At 47.2% G+C, this 14,047-nt stretch overlaps 1 non-coding gene across 1 annotated transcript; it reads left to right on the plus strand.

Annotated features, from left to right (window-relative positions):
* The first annotated feature begins 9,859 nt into the window (after nucleotides 1-9,859).
* Nucleotides 9,860-9,966, plus strand: LOC111822159 (U6 spliceosomal RNA). Its single transcript, XR_002825423.1, has one exon. It is a non-coding gene; the product is annotated as a U6 spliceosomal RNA (small nuclear RNA).
* The last annotated feature ends 4,081 nt before the right edge of the window (nucleotides 9,967-14,047 follow it).

The raw sequence follows: 14,047 nt of genomic DNA on the forward strand, positions 1-14,047 counted from the left end.
AGTCATTTCTGACTCATAGCGACCCTATAGGACAGAGTAGGTCTGCCCCCTAGGGTTTCCAAGGCTGTAATCTTTATGGAAGTAGACTGCCGTATCTTTCTCCCACAGAGTGGCTGGTGGGTCCGAACTGCCGACCTTTTGGTGAGCAGCTGAGCACTTAACCACTGCGCCACCAGGGCTCCTTCCATCCACAAGTATGTGGTTGTTGTTAGGTGCCACCGCGTCGTTCCCAATTCATAGCGACCCCATGGACAACAGAATGAAACATTGCCCAGTCCCGCGCCATGCTCACAGTCATTGCTGTGCTTGAGCCCATTGTTGCAGCCACTGTGTCAATCCCTCTCGTTGAGGGTCTTCCTCTTCTTCACTGACCCTCTACTTTACCAAGTATGATGTCCTTCTCCAGGGACTGGTCCCTCCTGATAACATGTCCAAAGTAAGGGAGATGAAATCTCACCTTCCTCGCTTCTAAGGAGCACTCTGGCTGTGCTTCTTCCAAGACAGATTTGTTTGCTTTTCTGGCAGTCCATGGTATATTCAGTATTCCTTGCCAACACCATAAATCAAAGGCATCAATTCTTCTTCAGTCTTCCTTATTCATTGTCCAGCTTTTGCATGCATACGAGGTGATTGAAAACACCGTGGCTTGGGTCAGGCGCACCTTAGTCCTCAAGGTGACATCTTTGCTTTTCAACACTTTAAAGAGGTCTTTTGCTGCAGATTTGCCCAACGAGATACAGGTACAATGGTTAGGATTTACAGCATATTTTTTGGGGGGGGTGGGGGCACAATGCGATCCATAACAACATCTAAAGAGAAAGCAAAGTTCGTCAGTATCAAAACTGTGGCGCCCACTAAGAAACATTCTCTAGAACCCTGTATCATGAACCCTGAATTAAATGAAAAGATGAGTCTCAAAAATCTAGCAACCTGATAACAGGACGAAAAAGCCTGTTCTCGCCTTCTTTCTGGCGGATAAGCAACACATAGAAGAGTGGGTGGGATTCCTGCCACGGTTTCCTCTACCGGCTACCATACACCTGGTATTTGGGAGCAGGGGTGTTTTGTTAAGTACCAGCTACTGAGTTGAAATGATATTAGTTACATTGTATATTATGCTCCAACAGAAGCATGGATAGAATCAGTATCCGAATTTCACAGTCCAAAACTGAGCCTGAAAGGGAAAGGTTATGTAACTTTGCTGCGGGCAGAAGGGCAGAAAGTCAATCAGCAATTGAATCCAAACTGCCAGAGACCCGTGCGTGTGTGTGTGTGTGTGTGTGTGTGTGTGTGTGTGTGTGTGTAAAATCTCACATCTATCACATTGCCATTCAACACAAGTTTTAAAAGTATATTTCCATTTTCTATTTCTATCCTCCTTTAGGATTTGGGAATAATCTTTTTCTCTTAAGTTTTCCATGGCTTGTTGTTAACTGTTGTTAGTTACCCTCAAGTTGATTCTGACTCATGACAACCCCGTGTGTGTCAGAGTTAGCACTGTGCTCCACAGGGTTTGCAAGGCTGTGACGTTTTGGAAGCAGATTGCCAGGCCTTTCTTCCGAGGCGCTTCTGGGTGCGTTCCGACAGCCAACCTGCCAGCTAGTTGTCCTCACGTGCTTTTAACCACTTAACATATATTTCTAGGTTCGGCCCATGTAGGTTTCAATAATAATTTTTTAAAAAATACTTCTTTATTAATACTGAAAATTATCCTACAAATTGAAAAAAAGAGAATTCCAGAGTTTTTCTATATTTTAGAAGTTATCGATTTTGACTGTAATGTGGAAAGCACTGATTTTATATATATGTATATGTGTATGTGTATATATATATATTTTTACCACCTACTTTTTGGTTAGCAGCCAAGCACTTAACTTAAGGAGCCCTGATGGCTCAACGGTTAAGTGCTGGGCTGCTAACCAAAAGGTAGGTGGTTAAAAAAAAAAAAAAAAGTAGGTGGTTTGAACCCACCAGCTGCTCCGTGGGAGAAAAGGCCTGGTGATCTACTTCCATAAGGATGGCAGCCTAGGAAACCCTCTGGGGCACTTCTACCCTGTCACATGGGGGCTCTGGGGGTTGGAATTGCCTCGATAGCACCCAGCAAGGAGTGGTTCACTTGTAGAATTCTAACCTCCCAAGGAAGAGACTGGAGGTCTGGTGATGCAGTGGTTAAGCACTCAGCTGCTAACTGAAAGGTCAGCAGTTCAAACCCATCAGTATCTCCGTGGGAGAAAGACCTGGTGATCTGCTCCCATAAAGATCACAGTCTAGGACACCCCATGGGGCAGTTCAACTCTGTCACATGCCGTCACCAGGAGTCGGAATCGACTCGACGGTACACACCAACAACAGTGTATTGAGCTCTGGATACTGTACAGTGTAGAGAATGGCCACGTCAATGGACTTGATACCAATGGTTGTGAAGATGGCGTGAGACAGGGCAGTGATTCGTTCTGTTGTGCATGGGATCAACTTGATGGCACCTAACAACAACAACGACAAAGTATAAAGACCCTCCTGAAGCCCCTTGTGTGATTCTTGCATCCTTCTGATACTGGGTACGCATCGGACAAAGTAGGGCAGAGAGGATGTCATGGATTGAATTGTGTCCCCCAAAAAGGTGTGTCAACTTGACTAGGCCGTGATTCCCAGTGTTGTGTGGTTGTCCACCATTTTGTGATCTGATGTAATTAGCCAATGTGTTGTAAATTCTAATCTTTCTGATGGCACCCTTGTGGTGCAGTGGTTAAGAGCTCATCTCCTAACCCAAAGGTCGGCAGTTTGAATCCACTAACTGCTCCTTGGAAACCCTATTGGGCAGTTCTGCTGTGTCCTATAGGGTCACCGTGAGTTTGAATCGATGCAACGGCAACAGGTTTGGGTTTTGCTTGGTATGATGTTAGTGAGGCAGGATTAGAAGCAGTTATGCTAATGAGGCAGGACTCAATCTCTAGGATTAGTCTGTATTTTGAGTCAATCTCTTTTGAGAGATAAAAGACAGAAGCGAGCAGAGAGGAGAGGGACCTCATGCTGCCAAGCATGAAGAGCTGGGAGCAGAGCGCATCTTTTGGACCCGGGGTTCCTGAGCTGAGAAGCTGCTACACAAGAGGAGGACTGATGACAAGGACCTTCCCTCAGAACCAACAGAGAAAGCCTTCCCCTGGAGCTGGCGCTCTGAATTTGGACTTCCAGCCTCCTAGACTGTGAGAGAATAAATCTGTGTGTTGAAGCCATCCACCTGTGGTACTTCTGTTACAGCAACACTAGATAACTAAGACAGAGGGGCTCCTAGAAACCAGCTTTTTTTGAGGAAGAGTTTCTATAAATGAGTACATTTGGTGTGGACAGAAGCTGCAGATAGAGGAAGGCAGGACGCCCAGCCTTGCTTCTCGAGAAGCCGGAACGACAGGCAGTAGGGGACAGCCACACAGAGGCAGGTTGTCGATCAGATGAGAGAGGAGTTTCAAAAAGTTCTAATGAAGCAGGAATAGAACAAGCTGCTTCAGAATTGCTGGGGGTGTTTGCTCATTTGACAGTTTGCTTTCCCTTGGGGGAGATGTGTAAGCTGAAGGGGGCTAAAGCAAGCAGGGAGCACGGGGTTTTATACGTGGGAAGCTAGTCTATGTACCCCTCCAACTGGTGGCTCAAACAGTTAAGCACTCAACTACTAATCAAAAGGTTGGAGGTTCGAACCCACCCAGAGGTGCTACAGAAGAAAGGCCTGGCGATCTGCTTCTGTAAAGTTTACAACCAAGCAAACCCTAAAGAGCACAGTTCTGGTATGACACTCACGGAGTCGATATGAGTAGAAATAGACTCCACAGCACTTGACAACAACAACAATGCCTTACGTGAGTGTCTCTGGATGGTGCCAAAGGCAAAACTGCTCAGCTGCTGACTGAAAGGTTGGAGGTCGGAGTCCACCCAGAGGTGCCTCAGAAGAAAGGCCTGGTGATGTACTTCTGAAAAATCAGCCACTGAAAACCCCCTGGAGCACAGTTCTACTCTGACACACATGGGGGCGCCGTGAGTCGACAGCAAAGATGTTGGTTTGGTTGCCATCTTGAAATTCTTAACCCATGTTGACCATGGAGGAGTCCCTGGGCTGTGCAAAGGGTTAACGCAGTCAGCTGCTAACTGAAAGGCTGGGGGTTCGATTCCAACCAGAGGCATCTTGGAAGAAAGGCCTGGTGATCTGCTTCCAAAAGGTCACAGCCTTAAAAACGCCATGGAGCACAGTTCTACTCTGCACACATGGGGTCGCCATGAGTCGGAGCTAACTCAGCGCCAGCTAACAACAACCAGTCACTGAAAAATGAGATCTTTTCTTCTAAAATTGCAGAGAAGCAATGCCGGCAGATGAGACCTGCGCTGCTGTTGCTGTTGGGAGCTGTCAAGTCCATTCCGACTCATAAGGGACCCTGTAGGACAGAGTAGAACTGTCCCATAGGGTTTCCAAGGCTGTAATCTTTATGGAAGCAGACTGCCACATCTTTTTCCTGGGGGGTTCGGACCGCCGACCTTTCGGTTAGCAGCCGAGAGCTTTAACCACTGCGCCACCAGGGCTCCTTGCAAAGAGGGCGAGACCCCTTATTCTTGCTTCCAGAGCTGTTTCCAGTCAACGGAAGTGTTGACAGAGCTTGTTTCTGGAGCCCTCAGAATCCTACCGCTTACCATTTTCCTTGCTCCTCGCCTGCAGTTAAGACTCTTTGCTTTCTGGTTGGTTTCCTGACGCCCCGCTCCACAGAGGTTAACATATAAACTCGCCTGCATTGCAGAGGCCGCTTAAAAAATCAAAACGTGTCCACGCAGAGGAATGAGAGAGCACTCCGAGGTGCGGACAGATGAGAAGAGGCAACCCTGGCTTGCACGCGTTGGCTCTGTGTCCCTCTGGGTCGGTATAAATCACATTTCTCAGACGCCATAGGGAATAGATGTGCGTGTGCGTAGAGAGGGGGCTGCGCTGATGTCTGTTCCCCACGTGAGGCCGGTGAAATGGAAGACAAGGAGCACCAGTGGCTCAGTGGTTAAGCACTCAGATGCTAACCGAAAGGTCAGCAATTCCACCCCACCCAGTGGCTCCTAGGGAGAAAGACCCGGTGATGTACTCCGGTAAAGACGACAGCCTAGGAAACTGTATGGGGCAGTTCTCCTCTGTCACATGGGGTCGCTAGGAGTCGGAATCGACTCAACAGCACCAGAAACAATAATAAGAGGAAGAGGAGGCTGGGAGTGTCCACCTTCTCAGACATCCACAACCAGCACCCCAGGAATCCTGGCTCGAGGGAGAATAAACAGTGCATAAAAGGAGGAAAAGGGTGTTGTGAAAACGAGCTAAACACTGCCTGTGCCTCCCGAGTAATTCATTACTAAAAAGATACTGTTTCTACTCTAAAGCAAAGATGAACACAAGACCAAATGGGCGGCTCCTGTCAGGAGGCAGGTTGAGAAGGCAGGAAGGGACAGGAACTGGATGAATGGACACAGGGAACCCGGGGTGGAAAGGAGGAGAGTGCTGTCACATTGTGGGGATTGCAAGTAATGTCACAAAACACTATGTGTATAAATTCTGGAATGAGAAACCAACTTGAGCTGTAAACTTTCACCTAAAACCAAAAGCCAAGCCCATTGCCATCAAGTCGATTCTGACTCACAGTGACCCTATAAGACAGAGTAGAACTGTTCCATAGGGTTTCCAAGGAGCGGCTGGTGGATTCCAACTGCTGACCTTTTGGTTAGCAGCTGTTTCACCTAACGCACAAAAAAAAAAAAGGCATAGATGAGAAGTTGGTTGAGAGCAGGGGTGAGACTGAATTAATGGCAGTGAAACACCAAGAGTGAAGATAATGAGCACATTGACACAATGTAAGCAGTGTCATTGAAGGTTACGTGTACAAATTGTGGAACAGGAGTGGGTGTTTGCTGTGTATGTTTTCACCAAAAATATAATAAAATATTTGTTATGAGTGGAATTGTGCCCCTAAAAAATATGTGTTGTAAATCCTGCGATACCTGTGATTATAATCTTATAATCGTATTTGGAAATAGGGTTTTCTTCGTTATGTTACTGAGGCAGTGTTAGTGTGGAGGCTGGATCTAAGCCAATCTCTCTTTTGACATATAAAAAGGCAAATTAGCAAGCAGCAAGCAAGCAGATGGGGGAAGACAGATGCCACATGAAGATCACCAAGGAACCAAGAAACAGAAGCTGAAGAGACAAGGACCTTCCCCCAGACCCGCCAGACAGAGAGAACCTTCCCCTAGAGCTGGCGCCTTGAATTCAGACTTCTAGCCTCCTGAACTGTGAGAGAATCCGTTTCTGTTCTTTAAAGCCACTCACTTATGGTATTTCTGTTACAGCAGCCCTGTATAACTAAGACAATATTAAAAATAAAAAAGATGCTCTTCCTTCCGATATGCTTTTTCCCCAGGTGTGCCCTAGCAGCATATGAAAGGTGGCTGAGGACAGGGCATAAGTGTGACCTTGTATTCACGCGCCGTCAATGCCACCCTCTGTGTTTGTCCCAGAGGGGACGTATGCAGGAGGGTGTCTCTTCTTCCCAATGCAGTCAGCCCCACACTCGCCTCCCAAATGAGCTGCTTTTGAGTAGCTCGTTACAGAGTTACCCCTTATGGCTGATCAAAAGGGGGAGAAATGTAGAACAGAATTTCAAATTCTCACAGACTCCACAGACTTTCTGGAGACATGGAGGCTGGATGAACCCCTGGAATTATTGCCCTGAGATAATCTTTAAACCTTAAATCAAAAATATGCCCTGAAGTCATCTTAAAACCAAATAATAGTTTGGCTTAACTAGTAAAAAGTGTCTGCCTTGAGCATTATGCTCTTTTAAGAACTATCTAAAAAAAAAAAAAAACCCAATGCCGTCAACCCGACTCCAACTCATAGTGACCCTATAGGACAGAGTAGAGCTGCCCCATAGAGTTTCCAAGGCTGTAATCTTTATGGGAGCAGACTGCCACATCTTTCTCCTGTGGAGTGGCTGGTGGGTTCAAACCACCAAACTTTTGGTTAGCAGCTGAGCACTTTAACCACTGTGCGTCTGTGGCTCCTTTAAGAACTATCTATTGTTGTTAGGTGTGTCAGCTTGGTTCCAACTCATAGCGACCCTGTGTACAACAGAACAAAACACTGCCTGGTCCTGCACCATCCTCACAATCATTGCTAGGCTTGAGCTCACTGTTGCAGCCACTGTGTCACTCCATCTTGTTGAGGGTCTTCCTCTTTTTCGCTGATGTTCTACTTTACCAAGCATGATGTCCTTCTCCAGGGACTGGTCCCTCCTGATAACATGTCCAAAGTATGTGAGACGTGGTCTCATCATCCTTGCTTCTAAGGAGCATTCTAGCTATACTTCTTCTGAGACACATCTGTTCGTTCTTCTTGCAGTCCATGGTATATTCAGTATGCTTCACCAACACCCCAATTCAAAGGCATCAGTTCTTCTTTGGTTTTCCTTATTCAGAACTGTCTATATGGGATCAAATTGATAATAGCAACTGGAAAGTTTAGATAGGAAGCTTAGGGGGCAGTGAGTTTATGCTAATGGGGGAGGAACAAGTCGGATAAGGAGGGTGAGAATGGTTGCACAACTCAGAGAATGTCATCAGCGTCACTGAGTTGTACATGTCGAAACGGTTGAATTGGTGTGTGTTCTGCTGTGTATACTCTCAACAAAAGAAATAAAATAAGTTACAAGGTGAAGAAAGAAAGCTGGCCTTCATGGATTGTGCTCTGGAAGTTGGATAGTGTAAAGAATAGTGGGAACAATGGACTCAGACATAGCAACGGTCACGCATTTCCTTTTTGAAACAGCACCGGAACTTTCCGGCACAATCTTTCAAGTAATCTGCATGCTGGCGCGTGATTGCACGTGGAGCCTTCCAGGAGGAAGCCAGGGTTTGTTGGATTTTTTGGAAACCCCGAAGCCTCCCTTGGAGCCAAGTAAGGGAACGGCCTGAGATGTCAATTTAATAAATGCAGCTCCTAGCCCAAAACAGTGTGAGCGGAAGCTGAGGGCTGGGCGGCCGCTTTGAGGCAATTCCAGAAATAGCGGGAAGCAAGCAGGAGCCTTCGGATCGGGGGGCCGCCTCCTGGAGCGGCAGGTACACACTCGGTGGGCGGACAAGTTCTGGTGCAGCTTGCCTGGTAAACGCCCGCCACACAGCTGCCAGGTGGGTTCTTAGGGGTGAGCACTGACTGAGTGAGCCCATGCACAATGGAACAAAGAGCTGCCCCGTCCTGCACCATCCCCGTCATCGGTTGTGGATCAGACCATTGTGATCTACAGGGTTTTCCCTGGCTGGTTTTTTGGAAGTCGATCACCAGGCCTTTCTTCCTAGTCTGTCTTAGTCTGGAAGCTCCACCGAAACCTGTCCAGCATCACAGAAACACGCAAGCCTCCACAGACGGGTGGTGGCTGTGCATGAGGTGCACTGGCGAGGACTCGAACTCGGGTCTCCTGCATGGAAGGCGAGAATTCTTCCACAGAACCACCAGTGTGAATTTAAGAATGTTGTTGTGGGGTGCTGTGGACCTGACTCTGACTCATGGTGACCCCATGCGACAGAGTGGAACTGCCCCATAGGGTTTCCTAGGCTGTAAGCTTTATGAGAGCAGATTGCCAGGTCTTCTCCTGTGGAGCAGTTGGGTGGGTTCGAACCGCCAACCTTTTGGTTAGCAGCCGAGTGCTGCACCTTTGCACCACCAGGGCTCCTTCATTTTAAGGTTATTTGACGTGATTTTCACAAGCCCCGGGGTGGGTGGGGGAGCGCCGATATGGTTTCCTCTGCCTCCTTGGGAACTGAGCCCAGTTACAGGGCTGATGAGTGTCCCTAGGGCTGTGAAGGCCAGGCCACCAGGGATCACTTTGCCTGGCTCTCTTTGGGAGCCCTGGTGGCGCAGGGATTAACGGCTCAGCTGCTAACCAAAAGGTTTGCAGTTGGAATCCACCGGCTAGCTACTCCTTGGAAACCCTCTGGGGCAGTTCTACTCTGTCCTATAGGGTGGCTATGAGTCGGAATCGACTCGACTGCAACCGGTTTGGTTTGGTTTTGCTCTGACCGTTTGACCGGATGCAACTTCCCTTCCATCTTACCTCTGCCTGTCTGTGTTTTGTGAGATGTCTAAGCATAGCTGCGCAGAGTGGTGTTCGCATGAAGACAGTTACAGACACCTGCGACATGGCGTGACCGCGAGTGGGATTTTTTCAGGAACGGACTGACTCAGTTAGTGAAAGGCGGACGGCTGGGAGCTCTTGAAATCATCTGCCAGCTACTAATGCTCCGAACACAATATGAATCCTGGGTGGTGCAAAGTGTTAAGCGCTGGGCTGCTAACCGAAAGGCTGGAGGTTTAGATCCACCCAGAGGTGCCTCGGAAGAAAGGCCTGGCAATCAGCTTCCCAAAAATCAGCCATTGAAAACCCTACGGCGCGCAGTTCTACTCTGACACACATGGGGGCGCCATGAGTCAGTGTCGACTTAAGAGCAACTGTTCGGGGTGTTTTTTTTTTTTTTTGGTTTATTGTCTGCATATTTTAGAATGTCCATGAGGTTGCCCTGAGCTGGCGTGGACTCAGCAAAAACTGGTTTGGTTTTGGAGTCCCTGGGCGGTGCACGTGGTCAGCTGTCTCGGCTACTACACAAAAGGTAGGATGTTCGAGTCCGCCCAGAGGCATCTCAGGAGTAAGGCCTGGCAATCTGCTTCAGAAAAATCCTATGGAATACTGTTCTACTCTGACGCAGAGTGTCCATGGACACAGTCAGCTCGGCAGCAACTTGGAAAAGGATTACAGCAAAACGGACATCGTGTGCCGTCAGCTAAAAGTCCGAGAAAGTGCTGGCGTCGGCTGCACGGGGACTAAAACTGGAAGGGCTACGGAGAAGATTAGCATGGCCCTGCCCCAGGCTGACACGCAAGTTCGTGAAGCGTTCCATATTTAAAAACAGTAATAATAATAATAATAATAAAAGTTCAAGAGAACAAAAGGCAAAAGACTGGGTAGGGGAACAGCAGAGTACAGGTGAACGTGTGCAGAACAAATGCAGATGAAACAGATGGAGGGCAGTTTGGAGTCAAGTTTTCTCCTAGGAGAAGTAGACGCAGAAGTCTGTTTTGAACAAGGCATGAGACAATTTTAATAATCAATACCTTGAATGTGGGGTTCTGTACAGCTGGTTCTTATAGATCTCTCATTTCAATAATGCAGATTTGTTCCGACGCGGTTGATGCAGGGAATTTTTTTTTTTATATATTTTATTGTACTTCAGGTGAAGGCTTACAGAACAAATAGTTTCTCATGAAACAGTAGTACACGTTGTTTTATGACATTGGTTAACAACCCCACAACTTATTAACCCTCTAAATTCTCAACCTTTTTTTTTTTTTTTTGGTGAAAATACACACAGCCAAAGATACACCGTTTCAAAAATTTCTACATACACAGTTCAGTGAATGTCTGAACTGTGTATGTAGAAATTTTTGCAGGGAATTTTTTTAATTGGGCTTTAAATGAAGTTTTACAGAGCAAATTAGTTTCTCATTAAACAATTAATACAGATATTGTTTTGTGACATTGGTTGCCAACCCCACGACATGTCAACACTTTCCTCTTCTTGACCTTGGGTTCCCAATTACCACTTTCCTGTCCCCTCCTGCCTTCTCATCCTTGCTCCTGGGCTGCTGTGCCCCTTATAGTCTCGTTTTGTTTTATGGGCCTGTCTCATCTTTGGCTGAATGGTGAACCTCGGGAGTGACTTCAGGACTGAGCTAAAAGGGTGTCCGGGGGCCAGACTCTCAGGGCTTCTCTAGTCTGTGAGTGACGATGTTTTTGTGTGTTGAGTTTTTTGCTTCTGTTTTCCCCATAGGTCCTGTGGTTTACTGCTGCATGATTCTGCAAAGCAGAGGGATTTCCAGAAATCCACAGGCTGCCTTGAGCAGACGTGACTGCAGTGTTTGCTTCGCGCAGTCTGTGTTTTCTGTGGGCAGGTCGCTGAGGGCCTGAGATAATACTGCCGCCTGTCAACTATAATCTCACGGTTGATAAAAGAGCTTGGGGGCTTGGGGCTTTACCCTGGCTGGGGGGTTCTTTTTCTTCTTTGCTTTCTTCCCTCATTTCCAGGGTTCCCAGGGTGCGCAACAAGGAGGCGGGATTGTCTTTCACGAGAGGAATTATGTTTAAGAATTAAGTATCCTTCTGCGATAGAATGGTACCCCAGGCCCGTGCCTCGGCACTCAGCGTTTTATGTGGCCCAGCGTGCTATAAAGAGAGGCCGCTTCCCGTCAGAGCCGGCTGACCTGTTCTGGGGCCTGCATTCTCCCGTACTCTGCGCCTTTCCTAGCAGACAGAATGGCACTTGGTGATTCTCCGGCCGACCGTGTCTCTGTTTCAGAACAGGTAAAAACAAACTGATTGCCGTCAAGTCGATTCCGACTCGTGGTGACCTGCTGTGTGTCAGAGGAAGGCTGGAGGTGGAGCTGCGTTCCACGGGGTTTCAGTGGCTGAGTTTTTGGAAGTAGATTGCCAGACCTTTCTTCTGAGGCACCTCTGAGTGGAATCAAACCTCTAACTTTTCGATTGGCAGCCAAGCTCATTAACTGTTTGCACCGCCCAGGGACTCCTTTAGATGCATGGCAACTTCTTTATCTATCTGTCTGTCTGTCTCTCCATCTATCTATCTATCTATCTGTCTATCTATCATTTACCTATCTGTCCATCTGTCTGTCTATCTACCTATCTACCTATCTATCTAATCTATCTATCATCCACCTATCTATCTATCTATCATCTACCTATCTATGTGTCTGTCTATCTACCTATCTACCTGTCTATCATATCTATCTACCTATCTACCTACCTATCATCTATCCGTCTGTCTATCTGTCTACCATCTCTGTGTCTGTCTGTCTACCTACCCACCCATCCACTCACCCACCCACATACCTACCTATCATCTATCAATCATCTATCTATCATCCACCTATCTGTCATCTATCTATCTATGTATCAAATCTACCATCTGTTGATCCATGTATCTATTCTATTATATAAACCAGTTTCTGTTGAGTCAACCCCGACTCATGGTGACCCCATGTGTGTCAGAGCAGAAATGTGCTCCATAGTGCTTTCAATGGCTGATTTTTCAGAAGTAGATCACCAGACCTTTCTTCTGAGGCACCTCTAGGTGGACTTGAACTTCTACACTTTCACTGAGCAGCTATGCTTGTTAACCATTTGCATCAAATCAGTGGTTCCGGGTACCAGGTGCACATAAGAAAGTGCGGGAGGCTGTAGGAGTTCTTCTGCCTTCAGGCGACTGTCGTTTCTGTGCCTTTCTCAGCAGTGGGAGCTGTTGGACACTTAAGCTGGGAGTGACCTTTCTCTGATCTCTCAGCTCCGTAAGTGAACTCCAAAGTTAGATTGCTTACTGTGCTTGTGTAATGGGTTCATCAGGCATAAACCGAGTGAAGACACATTGCTGTTCTTGTTGGTTGCCCTGGTGGTACAGCAGCTAAGTGCTTGGCTGCTAACTGAAAGGTTGGCAGTTCAAATCTACCCTGGGGTGCTGAGGAAGAGAGGCCTGGTGATGTACTTCCATAAAGATTACAGCCAAGAAAACCCAATGGAGCACAGTTCTGCTTTGTAACACATGGGGTCGCCATGAGTCGGAATTGACTCGACAGCACCTCACAACAACCCTAACCGAGAGGCTGGCGGTTTGAACCCACTCAGGGGCAACATGGAAGAAAGCCCTGGCAGTGTCTACTATAAAGATTACAGGAGAACAAAAACCAAAGAGAACCCGTAAACCCTGTTGCTGTCGAGTCGATTTCGATTCATAGCGACCCTACAGGACAGAGTAGAACTGCCCCCATACGGTTTCCAAGGCTGTAAATCTTGACAGAAGCAGACTGCCACATCTTTCTCCCACAGAGTGGCTGGTGGGTTCGAACTGCCAACTTTTTGGTTAGCAGCCGAGTGCTTAGCTGTTGAGCCACCAGGGTTACGCTAGTTTCAGCCATACACAAAATAGAACGAATCCCCTATGGTGGAAACCTTCCCTCAGGCTGGCGCATCTGTCGAGTTCTTCTCCCACTCTCTTATAAAAAACAAATAAATAAAAACCTAAACTCCATGCCAATGGTTCGGATTTTGCTAGTTTCCCCTGTTCCAGGATCCTCTGCAGAAGCGCACATCACGTTGTCTCCACGTCTTCTTGGGTTCCTCTGGGCTGTGACAGTTTCTCAGACTTCCTTGTTGTTAACCCTCTTGCTGGTTTTCAGAAATGCCGGGCAGGTGTTTTGTAGGATGATCTTTCTTGCAGGATTTGTCTGATGTATTTGTCACGGTTAGACCAGGCCTAAGTGTTTATTTATTTCTTTTAGGGCTTTTTAAACAAGTTATTTATTTAAAAAAAAAAATTTATTGTGCTTTAGGTGAAAGTCTACACCACAAATTAGTTTCTCATTCAAAAATGTATACACAAATTGTTTTGTGACGTTAGTTGCAACCTCCGCAATGTGTCAGTGCTCTCCCGCTTTCCCTTTCCACCCCGGGTTCCCCGTGTCCATTCGTCCAGGTTTCCTGTCCCTTCCTGCCTTCTCGTCTTTGCTTTTGGGCAGGTGTTGCCCGTTGGGTCTCAAATACTTTATTGAACTAAGAAGCACGGTCCTGATGTGTGTTATTGTTTGTTTTATACCTGTTGCTGTTGAGTCGATTTCGACTCCTAGCAACCCTGTAGGACAGAGTAGAACCGCCCCATAGGGTTTCCAAGGAGCGGCTGGTGGATTTGAATTACCGACCTTTTGGTGAGCAGCCGAGCTCGTAACCACTGCGCCCCCAGTTTGTTTTCCAGGCCTGTCTAATCTTTGTCTGAAAAGTGAGCTTCGGGAGTGTCTTCAGTGCTGAGTCAGCCCCTGTGTTTTGGGAGGAAAATCACAAAGGTGAAATGCCCTTCTCGTCACATTGTCTCAAAGGTGGTTGTGGTGGTGGTTGGGTGCTGTCCAGTCGATTCCGACTCATAG

The sequence above is a fragment of the Trichechus manatus genome, unplaced genomic scaffold, assembly GCF_000243295.1.
Source record: "Trichechus manatus latirostris isolate Lorelei unplaced genomic scaffold, TriManLat1.0 scaffold00134, whole genome shotgun sequence".
NCBI lineage: Eukaryota > Metazoa > Chordata > Mammalia > Sirenia > Trichechidae > Trichechus > Trichechus manatus.